This window comes from Myxine glutinosa, chromosome 6 (genome assembly GCF_964187855.1).
Source record: "Myxine glutinosa chromosome 6, kmMyxGlut1.1, whole genome shotgun sequence".
Lineage (NCBI taxonomy): Eukaryota > Metazoa > Chordata > Myxini > Myxiniformes > Myxinidae > Myxine > Myxine glutinosa.
Window position 1 is genome coordinate 112,584,230 of NC_136266.1, and position 24,825 is coordinate 112,609,054.

A 24,825-nucleotide genomic window follows, 5' to 3' on the forward strand; every position below is an offset into this window, starting at 1 on the left:
TCGATTCTCTTCCTTGTGTTGGGGTGTGAACGACGAATGACGAACGATGAGTGAGCCTTGTGTTGGAGTGCTGACGATGGGGCGCGCTGAGGGTCAGGCAGTTCGCGCCAACCGGAGCTGTGTTGGACGACGTGCTCGAGCATCGACCCGACACTACACTGCCAAACACAGATAAGCTCGCATTCACAAATACACGATGAGACATTTATTTTATTCATTCTCCCTTTGTCTCGTATTTGAAATCTGTGTGGGGACGTCCCAATTTAGAATTGGTTTTTACTGTCGCGCTTCCTTTGTATCGGGTTCCGTAAAATAAACCTGTTTATTTTTGTACATTTTACCCCCGTGTTCGTTTGAGTTCATTTCCTACAGGATCGGAGCTGCCGTCGGATCGCTACAGGTAAGCGCTTGCCGCTTCTTCTTCTTCCTTCTTCCTCCCGTGCTGCCAAGTCAAATCCGTCATTGAATAAACGCCTCCATTAAAGTTCGTTTGGCCATCCGCGATCCCACGGTATTAACCGAGGGCAATCGCACGACATTACATACACATCGTTAAAAGTCAATAATGACGGATGTTTTATTTCACAACCTCACAAGATTCCCAGAACTCTTTGGACAAAGACCTTTATAATGGTAGGTGCTTTATGCTTATCGGTCGAGCAACTTTAAGAGAAAATGTTCGGAAATAGTAGCAACCCCCCATAGAACCTCAGTGGTAAAAGCTCTTGCTCGAGAGCCTGACACATAGTTATTTAGGTGGTGTATAAGACAACAGACCGTTGCCTTGATCACTCCAAAATAAAACAAAACATGGGTTTGAAGCAAAAACATGCCTACTGCCTATTTACATATATAATTCATCATGGTTATATAGCTCGAAAGATTGCAATTGCTTGCATCGTTCCATAGGCTGACACCAGAGGCCTGAAGCTGAAGGACTGGTCTAATAGTCAAACAGATAAGTGACATTTGTTATCAGGAATCGTTCAAATAGCGATATAAGGATGAAGCTTTGCATGTACATTCATAATGGGTAACTCTTGAAAATTAAATCTTTCGCCACTTTAATATCCAAGATGGCCGCCACTTTCCAAGATGGCTGCCATGTCCTCACATATGGATCATTATGCGACACATATGTCGATAGAGTTGTTTACTGTGTTTGATATTACCAATCAATAACATTCTTATCAACATCATGAAGTGTTCTCATATTAAATCAACTCAAATAGTGTCTTTGTTTTCTCTTTTAGGTGTTGTGATGGGGAAAGATGTGAAAACTGCAAGTCACAAGCACTGAAAAGTGGGTGATGTTAACAAAATCTGACATGATACCAGGTGAACAATCAGACAATGAATGCATCTGTTTTGAATTGGAACCTTTTTGCAAGCAACACACCAAGGCAGGCACCATAAACAATTACATGTAGAGTGGCATATTGCTCCACAATAATCAGAAAATGGTGTAAGTAAGTATATATATATACAGTCACGTGAAAAAGTAAGTACACCCCATGTAAAGTTTTGACTTTTTCAACAAATTTCAACATACAGCTATTTGATCTTCATTTCAACATTATTGATAGATGAAGGTGATATAATATAACAAATATCATGAAACATTTACATTTTGTAGTCCATTGTATAATTTAAATAAACATAAATGCAAATTTCGCATGTGGAAAAAGTAAGTACACCCTTGGCTCTAATAGGTGGTATTGCCCCCTTTGGCAGAAACAACCTCAAGTAGGCGTTTCTTATAACTGTCTACCAGTCTCTGACATCGACTGGGAGAAATTTTTGCCTACTCCTCCATGCAGAATTCTTTCAGCATGCAAATCTCGTTCACTTTCACTATCACTATGTCTTTCAGTCAGGTTCACTATGTTTTTTCGTTCAAAATCATGGTAGATTAGCAAACCTATACATTTTTGGAAACGTTATTACATGGAAAATCTGAAAATCAATGTTTACATTTGCCAATTCCAACCAATTCGATTCGACCAATTCGACAAATTCGACCAATCGACCAATTCCATTCGACCAATTCGACCATTCGACCAATCGCTTCGATCGACCATTCGACCATTCGACCAATTCGATCGATTCGATTCGATTCGATTCATCGAATTCGATTCGATCGACCATTCGACCAGTTCGATTTGCCAATCAATTTGACCGACCTTTGCTTGTGTGGAACGGACTGTGAAAACGATGCGGACTATATTATCGGATACGACACACAGGACAGTGATGACGAACTCGAAATGGCATATTCTGTAATCGTGTATGTTTGATGCCATTGACTGCCTGTGTATATTTTGTCATTGACTGCCTGTGTAGATGTGAAGTTATACTGACTGCATGTGTATATATGATTTTGCTGACTGCCTGTGTATGTTTGGTGATATGAATTATTGTGACACATTTTGATGTTATTAACTGCCTGTACAAAATGATAACATGTATTTGATTATGCAACTTATCGCGAATATAAAGACAGTATTTTGCAATTCAAAACCTTTGATTCGTGTCTTACCATTCCCCATAGCACTAATTTGATACTTTCATTGGATTCCTTGTCCCTGAAAATATAGGTTTAGTATATTTTTAAAAGTTTTTAGGGTAATTAGAGGCAGAAATAGAACAAAATATGTATTTCACAGTGGCCATTTTGAAAATCCAAAATGGCCGCCATACAGGTATCTCTCCAAATGTAAACATTGATTTTTAGTTTCCTTATGCTATAGCCTTTCCAAAAATGTATAGGTTTGCTAATCTACCATGATTTTGAACAAAATATAATTTATTGACATAGTGAACCTGACTAAACTGTCTACCAGTCTCTGACATCGACTGCGAGAAATTTTTGCCCACTCCTCCATGCAGAATTCTTTCAGCTGTGCGATGTTTGAGGGGTTTCTTGCATACACAGCTCGTTTCAAATCCCCCCACAACATCTCGATGGGATTTAGATCCGGGCTTTGACTTGGCCATTCCAGAACCCTCCATTTCTTTCTTTTCAGCCATTCCTTGGTGGATTTACTGGTATGTTTAGGGTCATTGTCATGTTGCAAGGTCCACCTTCGGTTGAGCTTCAACTTTCTGACAGATGGCCTCACATTATCCTCAAGCACCCTCTGGTACAATGAAGAATTCATGGTGGATTCTATGATGGTGAGCTGCCCAGGCCCTGATGCAGCAAAGCTGCCCCAAACCATAATATTTCCACCACCATGCTTTACAGTTGGTATCACGTTCTTGTGGTGAAATGCTGTCTTTGGTTTTCGCCAAACATGTCTTCTGGTACTGTGGCCAAATAGCTCTACCTTTGACTCATCTGTCCAGAGGACAATGTTCCAGAAGTGCTGGTCTTTGCCAAGGTGTTCATTGGCAATCTTTAGTCTTGCCCTGATGTTCTTTCTGGACAGCAAAGGTTTCCTCCTGGCACACCTCCCATGTAGATCAAATTTGTGCAGCCTATTTCTCATGGTAGACTCGTGCACTTTGACATCAATAGTGGCAAGAGCTACCTGTAGGTCCCGTGATGACATTCTGGGGTTCTTAGAGACTTCTTTCAGCATCTTGCAGTCTGCTCTCGGGCTGAACTTGCTGGGGCGGCCTGGCCTGAACAAGTTGGCAGTTGTTTGGAATCTTCTCCACTTGCAGATGATCTTCCGGACAGTCGAATGATTTATTTCAAATTGTTTGGAGATCTTTTAAAATCCCTTCCCATACTCGTAGGCATCTATAACCTTCTTTCTGAAGGCCTCAGAGAGCTCTTTTGATCTAGGCATGATGACGTAACACACTTCAACAACAAAGAGCAAACCAAACTAAATGTTTGAGGTTTAAATAAGACAGGTTCCTCCAAGATCCTCTCTAACGATGTTCTAATAATTTGCACCTGAGCTGGTGCACCCGATTCTAATTTTAGGTATTTGAAGTAGTGATAAATGTAGGGGTGTACTTACTTTTTCCACATGCGAAATTTGCATTTATGTGTATTTAAATTATACAATGGACTACAAAATGTAAATGTTTCATGATATTTGTTATATTATATCACCTTTATCTATCAATATTGTTGAAATGAAGATTAAATAGCTGTATGTTGAAATATGTTGAAAAAGTCAAAACTTTACATGGGGTGTACTTACTTTTCACGTGACTGTATATATAGATATATATGTATTATATATAGAGACTTGGCATTTAATATGGAATATTTTTTTTGTGGGGGTGAACTTACTTTTCAAGATGACTTAGAACCAAAAGTTCATTGGAATTATGTTGAAATTATTCTAGATTTTGTTAATGTGACCTTTAAAAGAAACAAAAACCACATTTGACATTTCGAAGCAAATAAATTGATCCTTGAAAGTGATGTAAACTGAGATCGAACTCAATTCATGGACAGTACTGTGTTAAACCTCTGTACGTTTTCCAGAAGTATCTCTTTATATTACACATGAGCCAAAAAATTTTTCAACAAAAACAAAAGTTAAATCATGACTGGGATTACGGACAGTGAAATTACAGTTCAGTACTTCGTGTAACCCCCACGAGCATTCAGGAGAGCATGTACACGTTGAGGCATGCTGTTCACGAGATTTGCCAAGGTTTGGACAGGAATCGCTTGCCATGCAGTGACAATAGCCTGCTGCAATTCACGCACAGTGGTGGGCTGCTGGACAAAGTTGTCGATTTGACGTGTTAATTCTGCCCACAAGTTCTCTATCGGATTCATATCCGGGGACATGGCAGGCCACTCCATATGCTCGATACCACGGTCAACAAGAAAGTGTTGGATCATGCGAGCACGATGAGGCCGTGCATTGTCATCTTGGAAGACAAAGTTTCCTCGAAAGGCTGCACGAGCAAATAGAAGCAATGTTTCTTCCAGCAATGGCCCTGTACTTGAACTGGTTCAGGATACCATTCAGAACAACCAGGTCAGTTTTGCCCCCTGCATGAAAAGCAGCGCAAACGGTCATCCCACCACCTCCAGCTTGGACTCTTGGCACTATACAATCTTCGTTGTAGGCTTCATGCACTTGTCTGCATACTCGGACGCGGCCATCTTGTCGATAGACCAGAAATCTAGACTCGTCACTGAAGGTCACATAATTCCAGTTTCCTGGCTGCCATTGACGGTGCACTCTGGCCCACTGCAATCGGCGCTGGCTGTGTTGTCTGGTCAGGCATGGCTTTCTAAGGGGACGCCTGGCATGATAGCCTGCTTGAACCATTCGTTGGTTGACTAGCCTTCTGGATACAGGCACATTTGTCAGTTGCTGCCACTCAGCCCGAAGCCGATTAGCTGACTTGGTACGGCCATTGCAGACTAACCGGTGCAGCTGGCGATCATCTCTCCTTGTGATTCTGTGGGGAGGTCCTGGCCTCGGTATTGGAGTAGGGACACCCTTCTGAGCATTTCGTTTCAGGATCTTTGACACCTGACCTTGAGTGATGCCGTACTGCCAAGCAATAGCACGCTGTTTCATGCCGGAATTTCGTAAAGCCACCACTCCATGACAAACAGCATTGTCAAGTTGATGGACCATCTCCAGAGGAAGCGGCAATAACTTTTGTAGACGTGCAGCAGTTGTTTTCCACTAATACCGAACCAACAACCCTTATATACCCGATTGTGAAGCCAATCGTCAAATGTACCTGTCCTTACATTTTGTCACCCACCTGTGATATTATCCTGTTATTGACTTCTTGCTGCGAAAGACAATCAGTGACATGGTCCTTTTGACAAAGAAATCACCGAAGCATAAAAGAAACTCACCAGATTGATATACTGAGTTCAGAAAGTAAACCCAAGTCAAGAATAAAAAAAATATTCCATGTTAAATGCCAAGTCTGTATAATGTATTGAAAACATATTTATATACACTACCGGTCAAAAGTTTTAGAACACCTCAATTTTTCAAGTTTTTATTGAAATTTATGCAATTCATGTCCAGTGAATAACCTGAAATGGTTGAAAGGTAAGCAGAAAACTGCTCGAGGTTAAAAAAAAGTTTAGGTTTGCAAAAACAAGAAAATAAAGCCAAGGTGTCAGTGAGTACAGTTTCCTACACCATCAAAAGGCACTTGGAAACTGGAGGAAACTTTGACAGGAAGAGGTCTGGCAGACCCAAAGCCACAACAGAATCAGAAGACAAGTTTCTGAGAGTCAACAGCTTGCGTGATAGGCGGGTCACAGGACAACAGCTTCAAGCACAGCTTAACACTGATCGAAGTAAGCAAGTCTCAGTTTCAACTGTGAAAAGAAGACTTCGAGCTGCAGGTTTGACAGGTCGAGTGGGAGTAAGAAAGCCATAGATGGCAAAATAAGAAAAAGAGGCTTGCCTGGGCCATGAAGCACTGCCAGTGGACTACTGAAGAATGGAAAAAGGTCTTATGGACTGATAAATCAAAATTTGAAATCTTTCGTTCATCACGCAGGGTTTTTGTACGCCGTCGACTAGGTGAAAGGATGGTTCCTCAGTGTGTGACACCAACTGTCAAACATGGAGGAGGAAGCGTGATGGTCTGGGGCTCTTTTGCTGGATCCAGAGTCGGCGACTTGCACAGAGTGACTGGCACCCTGAACCAAAAGGGCTACCACAGCATTTTGCAGCGCCATGCAATACCCCCTGGTATACACCTAGTTGGTCAGGGGTTCGTCCTACAGCAAGATAATGACCATAAACACACCTCCAGGCTGTGAAAACTACCTTCGAGGAAAAGAACAAGACGGTCGGCTTCAAATCATGGAATGGCCAGCACAGTCTCCAGACTTAAACCCCATCGAGCTGGTTTGGGATGAACTGGACAGAAGGGTGAAAGCAAAGCAACCTACAAGTGCAACACATTTGTGGGAACTTCTGCAACAGTGTTGGGAAGAACTTCCCGAACAATATTTGATTTCCATTGTACAAAGAATGCCATGAGTGTGTTCAGCGGTTATATCTGCAAAAGGTGGCTACTTTGCTTAGTCAAAAATTTAAATTACATTTTGTTAAACAAAATGATTCTATGATTTCTTTTTTTTATCTCCAATTGTTTATTTGTTCTATGCTTAATTTCAGTGTACATTGAGACATTAAACTGCGTAAATTTCAATAAAAACTGGAAACCATAGCACCAAGAAGCCCCAAATTTTGGGTGTAGGTACTTCAGAATATGGGCAAGGTTTTAAACAAGCCCTTTTCCCCTCTGCCTCCACCCCAAAGAAAATTCACTGTATGTATTTTGTGCACTTCTGAAAATCATAGAAAGAAAATGGCTGGGCCAATTGCCACCAAATTTTGTAAACGTGCTGAGGCTACCCAGGGTCAGGTCATGGATACAAAATAAATATGCTCTCTCCACCTGTGAGGGGGGGAAGTCCATATATTATATCCACCTGTATGGCTAGGCCAATCCACACCAGATTTTGTATATGTGCTGGGGTTACCCAGGGTCAGGTCATGGGCACAACCCCCCTTCCCACCCCCAGAATGCAATTCTCTGTGCATATGTGTGTTTGTACGTTTGAATAATCATACTCAAAAAAGGAAATGAGGCCATTGCTGTCGTGCACTTTCGGGTTAATTTTTGCTACACCTTTAAACATCAATCTCCTTGATGTTATACAAAAGTTTAAATAACCCGATCTTGATCGGGTGACCCAGCTTGGGTGGGTTACCCAGCTCTGTACTGGAACAAAAAAAACTATGTGGAGGGTTGTGCCACATGTTGTACATTGAAAACGTATAAATCTTATAAATATCTTGAAGTGTTTGTGTGTTTGTTTGTGCATTTGTACTGTACTCTTTCACGGCTGGCTAGTAGGTAGTAGGTAGTAGCTAGAGCCCCCAACTTTTGGGTGTTGGTATTTCAGAATCCAGGCAATGTTTTAAGCTACTACAGGTCGTTGGCCTTCACGCCCGTTTTGAAGCCACCAAAGGCCGCTATAATGTGTATATTAGGATGTGGAGTCGGGCAGTGCTTCTTCCGACCCGCAGGCAAAAGGTAACCACCATGAGGCCAATAACTCCATAGCTTTTCAATGTCCAACATGTCCCAAAAACACTGCCGGGAAAAGCTCACCCAGCTGGGCAGCCCCGAGTACCCTGAACTGCACCACTCCCCAGGCAGTGCCGGGTAGTCCCTCCAGCATACATATATACACACATGCACACACAACTTTCGGGGATACGTCTTTGTCGTGGTTGTCCCCCCCCCCCCTCACCCCCAACGCAAGTTGGGGGCCAAATCTTCCCCACTCTTCCCTGCTGCCCGGATTTTTCAGGGCGGCGCGGTCACGGTCAAAGTGCCGATTGGTCCTCATGGTCACCTCCCTCTTGTTTCTATCTTTTTTTTGTTTTGGCTTTTTCTGTTTCTGTCTTTTTTATTGTTTTGGTTGCTTTTTTTGTTTTTTGGCTGTTTTTTTTTTCTTGCTTTCTCTTGTTTCTTGTGGTGGCTGCTCTCTCTCTCTCACTCTCTCTCTCTCTCTCTTTCTTTCTCTTTCTCTTTCTTTCTCTCTCTTTCTCTCTCTTTCTCTCTTTCTCTCTCTTTCTCTCTCTTTCTCTCTCTTTCTCTCTCTTTCTCTCTCTTTCTCTCTTTCTCTCTCTTTCTCTCTCTTGCTTTCTCTCTTTCTCTCTCTTGCTTTCTCTCTTTCTTTCTCTCTCTCTCTCTCTCTCTCTCTCCCTCTCTCTCTAACTGTCATGGCCCTGACTTCATGAAGGCAGGGTTACACCATCCTGGATAAGGGGGATCTCTGGGTCGCTCATGAGAGATAAATCGATCTCTGGGTCGCTCCTCCTGCTCCTTGCTGCGGGCTTGTTTGAGAGAACTGTCCGGGGATAAACAACAACAACAACAACAACAACAACAACAACAACAACATTCATGCATGTCATGATCCTTTTTTTGTCGTGTCTTGGCCTGTTGTTGGTTCCACATTTGCAACATAACGTTTTGAGCACCACTATAATTGCCTCTCCAGGTAACCGTTATGAAATTATTTCCCTTCAAATTTATTCAGACTTACCATTGAGGATCAGGTTCTGAGTTCCCAGGATTTGGTTCCCTCGACCATGCATGATGTAAATAGGTCACAGAGCGTTGTGGGCCTAGTCACGCCATCAGCTGAGGCAGTATATGGTATCGAGTTACGAACTGTGATGTCTATTTTGAAGCAGCATGGTTAAAAAATATGATGAAAAGCAATTTGCCACTTAAATGGAGTCTCTTGCCCATAAACATGGTATTTAAAGGCGAGCTGAGGCCAAGGCATGTCCTTTTGTTGTTTTAGTGTGCCATGGGCTGGATTTTTTAATGTCAGCAAGTCGAGGCCTGGTGGGTTTTGCATGCAGCGCAGGAACTTGAGAGTCTGCAGTCCGAGATAGTGATCAACCACATCCTGCCATCTTCAAAGACAGCAGGTTGTCTGCGATGCACATTTACGCTGGCCCTGACAGACTAAATCAATAAGATTATGTATATACGATGGTTATCCCAAAGGTAATGCGTCCTTTTCTTTGGTAAATGGTATGTAGTACAGACGTAAAACTACCGACCTGTCTGATTATACTTGCTTGTCTACATTATAGATGTCTTGGTATGTTAAATTTTTTTATAAGTAGTCCTTGATAATTTCTAAGTTATTTGTATGTCTTGGAATCGGGTGTCAGATTCAGCCATCTTGCATCAGTAGAACCATTTCTCAACGATATGACCACATTAGATGATCAATGCAGATTTACTAAGGGAAGATCAGATCGACAAGATCATAAAACAAATTATTTGGATTGTCTCACCTTAAAAAATATATGATTCATTCTTTAATATGAGTATTAATTTAGTTTAATTACCTCTGCCACCAAAGGTGGATGGAGGATAGGTTTTCACCCCTGTCTGTTTGTCCGTTCGTTTGTCCGTTTGTTTGTGGACAAAATATCTCAAAAAGTTGTGGACGGATTCGGACGAAATTTGGCAGAGATGTAGCGTATGTGACAAGGAAGAAATATTAGATTTTGGTGAAGATCCGGATTCGGATCCGGCTACTAGAATTTTGAAAGTGATTCTTCACCATTGGGAGATCGGGCTAAAAACGATACATAGCAGGATATCTCAAAAAGTTGTGGACGGATGATTTTGATTAAATGTGATTCTGTATTGTGGTTTTTTTGGTCTACTCTGGGATACAAAACGTAGACTGTTCACCTGGCGGAGGTATGCTCTCTACCGAGTGCCGTTCTAGTTAATTATTTAAATCACCTGTGAGCTTGGTGGTGGAGCTCGTATAACCTTGTCACAATGCCGTCACTGGTGTGGGTTCGATTCCCATCGCTGCTCAGAATCCACCAGGTATATTTCCGTTTAGAAATGCAATGATGGTGCCCCAAAGATCTGCATATGATTGGTTATGGGATGTGTACCATTCACCTTTGACTTGAAACCTCTTGATGCTTTTATGCACACGCATGGCTTTTCCACCTCCCCGAATCTTTAATCTCCTTCCTTTTTTAGAGTGCAAAGTAAGTACCAATAGAAAAGGTAAGAGTGCATAAAAAGTGTTCTTTTTCCAACAGTAACACATTACACATTATTTTATAAAGGAGTAGCGTGGATTGGCTCGCTGCGCTCGCCTCACCACACACTTCCACAGAGGCACGGGATTGTTTAAACTGACGATAATGACTGAATTTGAGTTTCTATCTTGTCATGATTTCCACCAATCATAATACAAACGTTTATTTTGCACAAATTTAATTCCCTTTAAAATCGAAGATTTTTCAAGTATATTGGTCGGTTGTGTTTGTGGTTCTGTCTGTCTGTCTGTCTGTCTGTTTGTTTGTCTGTTTGTTTGTTTGTTTGTCACCGGTCTACAGGTCACAATTTTCAACCGATCTTCACGAAACTTCACCAAATGGTAGAGTTGGTCAAAAGCAAGAAGCCTATTGTTTTTTTTGGGTCAATAGGTCAAAAGGTCAACATAGGCCAAAGGTCACCAACTTTGCTAAATTTCTAAAATCCTCAATTTTCATCCGATTGACTTGAAATTTGAAGAGGACTTGCATATCTGGTCACTGAATTCAACCACCAAGTATTCTTGAGGTCAACATAGGCCAAATGGTCAACATAGGCCAAATTTCTAAAATCCTCAATTTTCATCGAATTGACTTGAAATTTGAAAAGGACTTGCATATCTGGTCACTGAATTCAACCACCAAGTATTCTTGAGGTCAACATAGGCCAAAAGCTCAACATAGGCCAAATTTCTAAAATCCTTAATTTTCATCGAATTGACTTGAAATTTGAAAAGGACTTGCATATCTGGTCACTGAATTCAACCACCAAGTATTCTTGAGGTCAACATAGGCCAAAAGCTCAACATAGGCCAAATTTCTAAAATCCTCAATTTTCATCCAATTGACTTGAAATTTGAAGAGGACTTGCACATCTGGTCACTGAATTCAACCACTAAGTATACTTGAGGTCAACATAGGCCAAAAGGTCAACATAGGCCAAATTTCTAAAATCCTAAATTTTCATCCAATTGACTTGAACTTCTAAGAGGATTTATATATATGGTCACTGAATTCAACCACCATCTATTTTTGAGGTCAACATAGGCCAAAAGGTCAACATAGGCCAAATTTTTAATATCCTCAATTTTCATCCGATTGACTTGAAAATTGAACAGCATTTGCACATTGAGTCACTAAATAGGGAAACTAACTATTTTTGAGGTCAAAAGGTCAAAGGTCAACTCAAGGTCAACCTTCCAAAATCATCATTTTTCATCTGAAAAATCGTCACTTTTCATCCTGTTGACCCGAGCTTTGATCAAGATTGTAAAATTTAATCTTCATGAAATGGACAATTTGCTGTATCAATGGAAAACTTTTTGGGGAGGGGGGGGGGGGGTGGGGTGGATTTTGCAAGTATCGTGCTGCGCATGACGTCTTCTTGTTTGTTTGTCTGTTTGTCACTTGCCTACAGGTCACAATTCTAAACCGATCGTCATGAAACTTCACCAAGTTGTAGAGGTTATCACAATTGAGAAGCCTATTGATTTTAGGTCAAAGGTCAACTGGAGGTCACATTTCTAAAATCACCATTTTTCATCTGATTGACTTGAAAATTGAACAGCATTTGTATGTTGTGTCACTAAATTGGTAAACTAACTTTTTATGTCAAAAGGTCAAAGATCCACTCAAGGTCAAACTTCTAAAATCATCAATTTTCATCTGAAAAATCGTCATTTTTCATCCTATTTACCCGAGCTTTGATCAAGATCAGCAATTTAAATCTTGATGAAATGGACAATTTGATGGATCAATGGAAAACTTTTTTTGTGGGGGTTGGGGGGTGGGGGGTGGATTTTGCACATATCATGCTCTGCATGACGTCTTCTTGTTTGTAATATTGGTGATATTATTTATTTGTAATTTATTTGTAATCAAAAAAGGTCCAAGTGGTGCAAAGCGCCAAATGGTCAAGGGTCCAAGCTGTCTAATCGGTCTGAAGGGTGTAAGGGGTCAAAAGGGACTTAAGAGGTGTAGAGCTTTAAAGGTTATAAAAGGTTGGAAGGGTTAAGGGATCTAAAGGTGTCTAAAGTTTTGAAAGGGTCTTAAAGGTTAAAGTGATCTTAAGGGTCTTGGGGGGGGGGGGGGGGGGGAGTCTTCAGGATCTTGGGGTCTAATGGGTCTTATGGGTCTTCAGGGTATTTTGGGTCTTTTGGGTTTTCAGGGTATTTTGGGTCTTTAAGGGCCTTCAGGGTAATTTGGGTCTTTAAGGGTCTTTCGGCTATTTTGGGTCTTCGGGGGCTTTTGGGTCTTCTGGGTTTTCAGTGTATGTTGTGTCTTTTGGGTCTTCAGGATCTTCGGGGTCTTTTGGGTCTTTGAAGTCTTCATCGTCTTTTGGGTCATTGAAGTCTTCATCGTCTTTTGGGTCGTCGTGGTCTTTAAGGGTCTTTTTGGTATTTTGGGTCTTTGGGGTCTTTTGAGACTTTTGGGTCTTCAGGGTATTTTGGGTATTTTTGGTCTTCGTGGTCTTTTGGGTCTTCCAGGTCTTTAAGGTCTTCATGGTATTTTGGGTCTTCAGGGTGTTTTGGGTCTTTGGGGTATTTTTGGGTATTTTGGATCTTCAGGGTCTTTTGGGTATTTGGGGTTTTTGAGGTATTTTGGGTCCTATGTGTCTTTAAGGCTTTTGGGTCTTTGGGGTCTTCCGGTTAGTTTGGGTCCTCTGAGTATTTGGAGTCTTTATGGATCTTTGGGGTCTTCAGGGTATTTTGGGAATTCGTGGTCTTAAGGGTCTTAACAGGTCTTCAAAGGTCTAAGAGATCTCAGCAGTCCAAAGGGTCGCAAGGTATATTCCAACAATACGTAATTAATAGACGTACATACTTAATAGACAGGATGCAACCGGCGTTCAAACAGTCCGTAATTAATAGACACATAAACATGGCTTCCCGGACGGACAGAGAGCTTCTCGGACAGAGGACTTGCGGCTTCATGGACTGTGTTTTTTGGTTTTATATTGTCCTGTCAGCCCCTGTGGTTAACACCGCCGGGTGACGAATAGCCGAAACCGAAACGAAATAAAATAGCCGGTGACGAATAGCCGAAACGGTCCTTAATTTCTGAGGGGCATAACCTGGCGCTGTTGGTCCATCGTGTGCGTGGGAAGGAACCAAAGTGCTTACCTGCACGAAACACATGGGTTGATTCCCGAAAACCCACAACAAATGAAAGTACCACGATAATCATTTAATGAAATAAAGCACGGCAAAATAAAGGTTGAGGTAAAAGAAATCCTAATGTGAGGCGTCTCCACTCAGACATAAACACACAACAGGGGAATGATGAAATAACAAGTACAAAAAGTTTTAATTAAAACAAAAACCGCGTCGATGTTGCACAATGCCTAGATGCAGCTGTGCCTATAACGTCGATGTTATAGGCACAGGACATTCCTATTGATTCGATTACTTGATGTTATTTTTGTGCAAAGTGAAAATATATCTCGGCAATTTCCTGTGTGTGGCGACGAATTTTTAATATATCTCGGCATTTTCCCGTCTGTTATTTCAGGCGGTGTATGACTGACCATGCCGCGATTTAAAAAATATATATCTCGGCAATTTCCCATGTGTGGCGACACGTGAACGAAGCTATGCTCCTCTCTCCACATTATTGTGACGACGTATAAATTAAATATTTCATCGTGACGGTTGTCATCAAATGGACGAATTTTTAATATATCTCGGCATTTTCCCGTCTGTTATTTCAGGCGGTGTATGACTGACCATGCCGCGATTTAAAAAATATATATCTCGGCAATTTCCCGTATGTGGCGACACGTGAACGAAGCTATGCTCCTCTCTCCACATTATTGTGACGACGTATAAATTAAATATTTCATCGTGACGATTGTCATCAAATGGACGAATTTTTAATATATCTCGGCATTTTCCCGTCTGTTATTTCGGGCGGTGTATGACTGACCATGCCGCGATTTAAACAAAATATATATATCTCGGCATTTTCCCGTCTGTTATTTCGGGCGGTGTATGACTGACCATGCCGCGATTTAAAAACTGACCATTCTGACAGCCTGGTGTTGGCTTAGCGGTTAGGGTGCCAGCTTGAGATCCTAGGATCCTGGGTTCGAAACCCGGTCGATCGCTATAATTAACACCAGGGGGGTTGACTCAGCCTGTCAACCTTCCGAGGTTGGCAAATTGAGTACCAGCTTGCTGGGATGAATGATCCCGGTGTGTACCCCGGCTTAGAATAGGTACACCGCATCCCTGCGCATCGTAAGTACATCGTAAGAGGCGACTAAGGGTTGGCGTCAGGAAGGGCATCCGGCCATAAAAACATTGCCCCAAACAGGGAACCATGATTGTCATGGGGCCCGCAAGGCTATCCCCTGCTCTTGCTTCATTCATATTCATATCCTGATATATATATATATATATATATATATATATATATATATTATTTATATATATTTGCAATTCTTTTTCAAGCCGTTTATTTCAGGTTCATTACTTATGCTTCTGCACGGACATTTGTAATTGGGAATACCAGGTAAGATTTGTTGCTGGTTCCGATTTACTCTTACAATCCCACAGTATTGTTTAGATTTCCTTGCCTGCAAGGCTTTGTATAAGGCCGTAAGGTCTGTAAGGCTTTGTATATCTCAATACGTCTATGGTCCCTGATGGACGTAATGTCACGCCGTGCGATAGGACATCCACCCTAGCTTATCTTCAGCAAAGACGTGCACAAGGATGCTGCGCCCCCTTTGTGGGCTGTATAATAACTCAACGGTGACAAAAAACGGTGACCCACATCTATCGCTTGGGGTTGGAGAGCGAGGAGGTCGGGGTTGGAGAGCGAGGAGCGAGGGGTTGGAGGGCGAGGAGCTAGGTGTTGGAGAGTGAGGAGTGAGGAGCAAGGAGTTGGAGAGTGAGGGCCGATTGGAGCGGAGAGTGAGGAGCGATTGGAGAGGAGAGTGAGGAGCGATTGGAGAGGAGAGTGAGGAGCGATTGGAGGGGAGTGTGAGGAATTGGAGAGGAGTGTGAGGGATTGGAGAGGAGTGTGAGGAAGTATTGGAGAGGAGTGTGAGGAGGTATTGGAGGGGAGTGTGAGGAGGAGTGGGATTGGAAAGGCGTGAGGGTGGAGAGAGGAGAGTATCAGGTGGAGAGGAGTGAGGGGTCACATATTATGTGAAATAAATAAATTGTGTTCATTACACCATTTCTGGATCTGATGAATTGCCAGTAACCATTTTGTAAAATTTAATGTGCAGCATCTAAATCAAGATGTCCAATGTCACACACGTCCATGCCCGTGGGATTCCCACGGGTGACCCCACTAGTCTTACTATAATTCACCAAGTGTCCGTCTGTCCGTTCGCAGGTACCACAAAAACGGCTGAACCGATCACAACGATATTTTGGGTGGGTATTCTTGGGACCCCCTGGAGTAAAATAGGCTATATTGTTTTTCCAATTTTCAAATTTTTCCAAACATGATGAAATAATATTTACCAATATGAATAGTGATGTGGCTTTTGTTGAAATTCTACAAATACTGTTTATTCTACATACCAGGAGAGAGTAGATCGACTCCTGACGAACTCTTCCTCTATAGACGTGCGGCTCCGAAGAAACACAGCAGCGTGTGCAAAGCGACTGAGAAACAGGTGTAGCGGCCGCTTCCGTGTAACAGATTCGGCACGCACTCTTCACACATAAACGCGCGACTGAGAAAGACGTGTTGTGGCCGCTTCCTTTTTTGAAGAATTCAATCTTTTTTCAAAATGGGCGCCATGTACTGTTTAGATTTTTATGATTTGCGTGTGATATGATTCAACGGATGTTTATATGAATCGTTTAAAATAAAAAAAAGCCTTCAATTTCTGATATTTTGCCTTTTAATTTGGGCTTCCCAATTGAAGCCCCGCCCATATGGCGGGTACCGTTGCTAGTTTTTTAAATTCAATTTGACTAATAAAACATTATCAATTAATCTGTATTGTCCTGCAGACATTATGTCTCGGTGACAATAACAATGGTCTTTCACGCCGAGGTGTTGACACCTTTGTTGGTGCGGTATAGCTTCTAATATGTTGAGGTATATTTTGAGTGTATAGATAGAGTAGACTTGGTGCTGACTGTGCTCCTTGGATTTTCTTTGTTTCCCTTTACGAGACACGCGGCTGATGGCATTATTTATTACGTTTGCTTTCCTCTATGCCTTGAATGTAATTTTTTTTTTTTTAACTTTTTCCTCTGGGCGACAGAAAACAGATATCTCAGCTTGGCCTTCATAAGCCATTCGTTCTCAACAGCAGCACCTTCCAAAGACTCATGAGGTGCACTCAACGCCTGCTCACCTTCACCAGCATCTCGATCGAATTTTCAACACGTGTCGTAGAGATGAATCGTCAGTGTTTTCCAAGTTCGTAATATGTAATCCCACATGCCGTTCCTTTACGAGGGGTGTTCAACATGTTCTCGTAACGAGGTCCAACAGTCCAAGACACGCTAAGATTGTTTTTGTTGTTTAATCATTCAAGCAACATGTACATGTGATCACGAGAAAAGTTTTTCTTACACTCGTTCCATTAATTGCGAGCGATTAAGAAAGAAAGAACAAAAATAGTTGGCGTGTCTTCCACCGTCGTGAGTGTGTCGTTCGTACAACTTTTGGAATGGCCCACGTACCTGCCTACCTGCGGTCGAGCAAACAATTCGCCACGAGGCTGCAACTTTGAGACGCATTATCCCGACCGGCCGTGAATTCTCGAAGCTCCGCGCTCGATGACAACGGTGACATTCCTGAGAGCCTTATGCGCTGCGCTCCGTTTTTACGCATTTCTTTTCCGGCGGAGGGATCGTCCAGCTAACGGGACCCCGGGCGGGCGCGGTGCGCTCCCGACTCGATGCCGCCGCCGTTTGAAGTCCGCTCGGCGCCTCGCCGTGCCCCCGGGCCGGGCTGTGCTCGGTGAGCGCCCGCGGAGGAGTCCTTGATATGCAGATCGTGCCGTAATAATGCGCGCCGAAGCGGGCCTGGGGGCGGAGTGGAGGGGGCGCCGAGCGGGTTCTGTGCGCTCATCCTCGGCGCTTTTAGTTAAGGCGAACGCTCGGCAGAAGAGGCGGCCGTCCTAATACTAGCCAGAGGGCGGATAGTGAAAGGCAGGCATCTGGTGGGGAGATACGGGCCGGCCTGGCAAATAAAGGGAAGAAAAAATACGTGAGAAGAAAGAAACGCCCGAAGCGTCAAGCGCGGTGCGGAGCTGATTGAGCGATGCTGTGTGGATGAGCTGAGCCTCGACATTCGTGCAAATGGGATGGCTCATAAATTTCTCTTTTCCTCATTTAACCATTAAAATGCACCGGGTGCCTTTCGACTGAGTGTACGAGCGCGGGCTCTCCACGGTATCGGCCGATGTTGTATTTTACAAACCGTGGCGTTCTCACGGTCGTGCTCAGTGTGCTCACCTGCGTTACGAGTCAGATGCTTCGGAGTGATGTTTTGCAAACTCACCTGCAGCATCACTTCAAATGATCGAATTATTACTGAAGGACGAGGTCAGTTAATGTTGCTGTGAAGAATGTAGGAAAATAACACTTTCGTTCACCTTGTAAATGGAACTTTTTTTAACGTGAGGCCACGCACTTCCTGATTATTTTTGTGTATTCGAGGAGTGTAAAAAGAAAAACATTTAAAGTCCTTGCAAGTTGTTTGACGTCATAGACGGTAAGATCTTGTTAACCATATCAGAGGCTGTGCTGTTATCCTAAACCATCCATGCATCCATTCATTCCTGAACAAAATTAATTCCTTGTGTTTATTGCAAGATGTGATGAGTGATTTCATTTGTCAATGGGGGTGACAATCCGGTGTTTGACCGAATTGTTTGTGTGGGATTGTGTGATAAGAAGGCGTTCAAAATGTCCTCGAAACGAAATACTGTACCCACAAATAGTCAAAGACAGGCCGTCCTGTTTTTTCAATTATGTAGCTTTAAATATATATACAGTCGTGGCCAAAAATATTGGCACCCTTGCACTTTTTTCAAATAATGCACCATTTCTTCCAAAAAATTGTTGAAATTAAAAAATATTTTGGTATCTACATTTGTATTTCTTTGTTTTGCAATGGAACAAAACAAAAAAGCTGAAAAAATTACTAAATCTTAGCTTATTCCACACAGAAATCCTAAAATGGCCCAGGCAATATTATTGCCACCTTTTAGAAGTTGTTACAAATAATTAGATTTGAAGCAGGTGATTCACCTTTACTTTGGAATTGAACACACCTGTGGTGACTTACAGGTGCCTGCAATATAAAAATCACTCATTCAACAAGTTTGAACAGGGAAAAGGGGTCATTCTGCTGTTTTGTGTCACTGTGTTCACCGCAATGAGCATGGAGAAAAGAAATAAAACCAGAGAATTGTCTGAGGAGGTCAGACACAAGATTGTAGCCAAGCACGGACAATCTCAAGGCTACAAGTCCATCTACAGAGACCTTGATGTTCCTGTGTCCACCGTACGCAATGTTATCAGGAAGTTCAAGGCCCATGGCACTGCAGCCAACCTCCCTGGATGTGGCCGCAAGAGAAAACTTGATCCAAAATTGCAGTGAAGGATTGTTCTAATGGTGGAGATAGCACCTCGATCAACTACCAAACAGATTCAAACTGACCTTCAGACACAAGGTACGACGGTTTCAACTCGCACCATCGGTCGCAAACTCAATGTAAGGGGGTTCTATGGTAGTTACCCCAGGAGGACCCGACTGCTGAGAGAGAGAGAGACAAAAGAAAGCCTGAATGGAGTTTTCCAAAACACACGTGAACAAGCCCAAATCCTTCTGGGAGAATGTCCTGTGGACAGATGAGACCAAATTATATCTTTTGGTAAAGCATATCATCTCTATGTTTACAGAAAACAAAATGAAGCCTTTAAAGAAAAGAACACCTTCCCTAGAGTCAAACATGGAAGAGGTTCAGTGATGTTTTGGGGATGCTGTGCTGCCTCTGGCACTGGGTACCTTGAATGTGTGCATGACAGCATGAAATCAGGAGATTACCAAGGCATTTTGGAATGCAATGTTCAACCAAGTGTCAGAAAGCTGGGTGTCCGTCGAAGGTTATAGGTCTTGCAGCAGGACAATGACCCCAAACACACTTCAAAAAGCACCCAGGAATGGTTGAAGACAAAACGCTGGACTGTACTGAAGTGGCCAGCAATGAGTCCAGATCTAAATCCCATTGAACACCTGTGGGGAGATCTGAAAACATCTGTTGGGAGAAGGCACCCTTCAAATCTGAGAGAACTGGAGCAGTTTGCACAAAAAGAGTGGGCCAAAACTGCCAGTAGAGAGGTGAAGGAAGCTCATTCATGGCTATAGGAAGTGCTTGACTGCAGTTATTTTGTCCAAAGGCTGTACAACAAAAACACAACGGGCATTTAAAGGCCATTTTCCCTGCTAGAGCGGGGGTTAGCCTCGCGGGCCCCATGACATTCTTCTCCATTTGCCCTATTTTCTGCATCTCCCCTTGTTAACCCCCTTGCACGCATTTCTTCTTCCACCACCTTTAGCCAAGTCTTTCTCGGCTGTGTTGTCTTATTTGTCTAAAGGCTGTGCTACCAAATATTAATTCGAGGGTGTCAATAATTTTGTCAATGCCATTTCTTTTTATTTTCTGATTTCATAGGATATATTAAGTTCTGAATCAAAAACAAAGGTTCTGTAATATTAACAGTGAAATAAAGAATTGTGGAGACCAAATACTTTTGTCAATTTCAACTTATTTTTAGAGAAAATTGTGAATTATTTGAAAAAAGTGCAAGGGTGCCCATATTTTTGGCCACGACTGTGTGTGTATATATATATATATATATATATATATATATATGTTTAAAACACGGATCATTATTCTGTTTTGCTGTGTCTTATACTATTGTGAGTTTAGATGACTTTTTTAACTCCCCACAAATATACAAGGATCAGTAGGTTGGTGGGATTTAGTAGGTTGGTGGGTTGGTGGGATTATCCCACTGGGATAGCCCGAGAGGTATGCATACCTGCTTGCCTATGAGCAATCTAGCCTGCGTTTGAATTCCGACCGAGCGACAAACTTCCACCCTGGTGTTTCACAGGCAAAGCGAGGCACCGATATGTGCACCTTCACGTCTACCAGCAGTGGTCATTGATGGTGGACGTTAAACATCCCACGCGGTCTTTCGCCAAGAGTTGGCGAGTTATTGCTGGAAGCATGAAGAAATGATAAATTCCAGGCCAAAGTGCAGGTAACAAAGTGTTGTCTTCTTCTACAGTCCTAGACACCACATGTTCAAAAAGTTTTAGAAACAAGTTACGCTACTCACAATAGTCCAATGCATTATATAAGTATATACTTCCTCAAAACGTATATACAAAAAATATGTTGTAAGTACGTCATATGAGTATATAAAACTTTTTTACTTCATCAAAAACTCCGACTATTCTCTCTTTCTGCACTTTTCTATCACTGCAGCTCTTTTATTTAAGGCCTGGAATCCTTATAAATTATAGTCCGTGACTGGAGCCTTCAACATAAAAAAAAAAGACTTGTAAGACATATAAATGCTTTAAAAAAGAATATTGAGACCTCATTAAACTGATTTGACGATTATCTCGTTTGTTTAAGTTTTTGAACTCCCCACGTATATTTCTCTTGGAACAAACTATCTCACTGCAATCATATTCCCTGTTATAAAACCCACTAAACAGCTTTATAACCTGTAAAACCATGGTGATGGAATCATATACCCCTATTATAGCAACTAATGCCAACTTTATAACCTCTTGTACCATGGCGAAGGAATCACATCACATACTCTCTTATAACAACTAATTACTGCCTTATATCCTCTTGTACCATCTCACTGCAATCATATACTCTCTTATAACAACTAATTACTGCCTTATATCCTCTTGTACCATGTCACTGCACTCATATACCCTTTTATACTGATACACTACAGTTTTACGTCCTTTTGTACCATCTCATTGCTATCATATATATACTAGTGGGGTCACCCGTGGGAATCCCACGGGCATGGACGTGTGTGACATTTAGACATCTTGATTTAGATGCTGCACATTAAATTTTACAAAATGGTCACTGGCAATTCATCAGATCCAGAAATGGTGTAATGAACACAATTTATTTATTTCACATAATATATGACCCCTCACTCCTCTCCACCTGACACACTCCTCTCTCCACCCTCACGCCTCTTCAATCCCACTCCTCCTTACACTCCCCTCCAATACCACCTCACACTCCTCTCCAATCCTTCCTCACACTGCTCTCCAATTCCTCACACTCCTATCCAATTCCTCACACTCCCCTCCAATCACTCCTCACTCTCCTCTCCAATCGCTCCTCACTCTCCTCTCCAATCGCTCCTCACTCTCTGCTCCAATCGGCCCCCACTCTCCAACTCCTTGCTCCTCACTCTCAAACTCCTCGCTCCTCACTCTCCAACACCTACCTTCTCGCTCTCCAACACCTAGCTCCTCGCTCTCCAACCCCTAGCTCCTCGCTCTCCAACCCTTAGCTCCTCGCTCTCCAACCCCTAGCTCCTCGCTCTCCAACCCCTAGCTCCTCACTCTCCAACCCCCAGCTCCTCGCTCTCCAACCCCTAGCTCCTCGTTCTCCAACCCATAGCTCCTCACTCTCCAACCACTCGCTCCTCTCTCTCCAACCCCTTGCTCCTCACTCTCCAACCCCTCGCTCCTCACTCTCCAACCCCTCGCTCCTCACTCTCCAACCCCTCGTTCCTCGCTCTCCAACCCCTCGCTCCTCGCTCTCCAACCCCTCGCTCCTCTCCAACCCCAGCTCCTCACTCTCCAACCCCTAGCTCCTTACTCTGCAACCCCGAGCTCCTCACTCTCCAACTCCTCGCTCTCCAACCCCTCGCTCCTCACTATCCAACCCCTCACTCCTCTCCAATTTCTCGCTCCTCTCCAACCCCTTTCCCCTCACTCTCCAAACCCTAGCTCCTCATTCCCCAACCCTGAGCTCCTCACTCCCCAATCCTAAGCTCCTCACTCCCCAACCCCTAGCTCCTCGCTCTCCAAACCCTCGCTCCTCACTCTCCAACCCATCGCCTCTCACTCTCCAACCCCTCGCTTCTCACTCTCCAACTCCTCGCTCCTCTCCCGTCTCATTCATTTTGGAAATGGAAGTTTCCACGCAACGCATGAATTGTCACGATCCTCAAGAGGAAGTGTCTCGTAATTATCAAATGACAAATGGCAAGTAAATTACATTGTGAAAATTAAAGATTTCAAATAAACCTATTTAAAGTGTATGCGCACATAACTAATAAAAAAACAAAGAAATATCTCTCGGTAATTTCCTGAAACATATTTTACCTCCGGATAATAATGTTGAATGAAATAAGAACGAAGAAATATATGTCGTTTTGTGACGACTGTCATCAAAAGTAAAAGTAATATATCTTAACCGAAAAGAAAAAGCGAATTTTTAATATATGTCGACATTTTCCCCAACCCTTATTTTAGGTGGTGTATTTTCGTGTTTCATCGTGGCGCGATTTAAAAAAATATATCTCTGCATTTTCCCGTGTGTGCGTGAATGTTCTCAATTATTTCTGACACCGAGTCTAAAACCATCGATAAAAATTTAATCAGATGGTGAATTCGAGATAAATTCGTGAGGGTGACCCAATGAATGGGCTTTATTTTACAGGCCTTTGAGAAATCATTTCGTTCTATAAACGGAAACTTTCATGGGATTCTCTTCCCGTTTTTTTCAACCGAGTCTAAAACTATGTTGGCAACTGTTAAAAATGAAATGATATATCGAATTAGAGTTGAAATAAACCTGTGTGAGAGAGAAAGACAGCACGGGCCTAACTAAACAGGCCTCAAAGCTATTCGAGTTAATAAAATGGTGGATAATTGTTTACATGAAGCCTCTCCAAGAATGGGTGGAGCTACTCTGCAAACGGAGTAAGCCACTCCCCCGGACAGACAGACAGACAGACAGAATCACCTTCGCCTATTATAATATAAATATCCTCTGATACTCGGCGCTGCAGCCTCATCTACCATATAAAACACTGTGTGTGTGTGTGTGTGTGTGTGTGTGTGTGTGTGTGTGTGTGTGTGTGTGTGTGTGTGTGTGTGTGTTTGTCCATCCCCCTTCATAAGGTTAGATTTCAAATGCTTTGAGATTTAGGAGGGATTTGAGTGGGGGGGGGGGGGAGGTTAATGGGCAATCTTTGAACACGACTGTGTGTCCTCCGGTTAAAAGAAGTAAAAGACTCTATGGACCCAAAGGACCCATAAGACCCAATGGACCCCAAAGACCCAAAATAACCTGTAGACTGTTAGACACAAAAGACCATGACTACCCAGAAGACCCCAAGGACTCTGAAGACCCAAAATACCCTGAAGACACAAAATGCCCTGAAGAACAAATGACCCTAAAGACCCCCAAAAACCCAGAGGATCCAAAAGATCCAAACAATCCCAAGGACCCAAATGACAGAGGACCCAAAAGACCCCAAGGACTCAGAAGACCACCAAGGACTTTGAAGATTCAAAATACCCCAAAGACCCAAGAGACCCTGAAGACCCAATGGACCCCAAACACCCAAAATACACCGAATACCCTGAAGACCCAGAAGACTGTTAAAGACCCAAAATACCCCGAAGATGTCAAAGACCCAAAAGACTGAAAAGACCCTGAGGATCCAATGGACCCCAATGACCCAGAGGATCCTAAGATCCAAAATTTTGGTGAGACCTTAAGACCCAAGAGACTCTGAGGACCCAAAAGACCCCAAGGACTCTGAATACCCAAAATACCCCAAAGACCCCAAAGACCCAAATTACCCCAAATACTCTTAAATACCCAAAAGACCACAAAAGACACTGAATACCCCAAATTCTCCAAAGACCCATAAAGACTCTGATGACCCCAAAGACTGAAAAGACCCCAAGACCCTTAAAGACCCCAAAGACCCAAAATATACCAAATACCCTTAAAGACCCAAAAGACCACAAAGATGCAAAAGACTCCGAGACCCTCAAAGACCCAAAAGACCACGAAGACCCCGAATACCCAAAATACCCTTAAATATCCAGAAGACCCAAAATACCCCAAATACACCAAGACCCAAAAGACAACAAAAACCCAAAAGGCCATGAAGACCAAAAATTCCCCAAAGACCCATAAAGACACTGAAGACCCAAAACACTGAAAAGACCCCAAGACCCTTAAAGACCCATA

The 24,825-nt window shown here is 42.7% G+C and overlaps 1 long non-coding RNA gene across 1 annotated transcript; it reads left to right on the plus strand.

Moving 5' to 3' along the window:
* Positions 1–1,315: 1,315 nt before the first annotated feature.
* On the plus strand, positions 1,316–20,750 carry LOC137429252 (uncharacterized). The gene is made up of 3 exons (XR_010984855.1): positions 1,316–1,338; positions 9,296–9,425; positions 20,675–20,750. It is a non-coding gene; the product is annotated as an uncharacterized LOC137429252 (long non-coding RNA).
* The last annotated feature ends 4,075 nt before the right edge of the window (positions 20,751–24,825 follow it).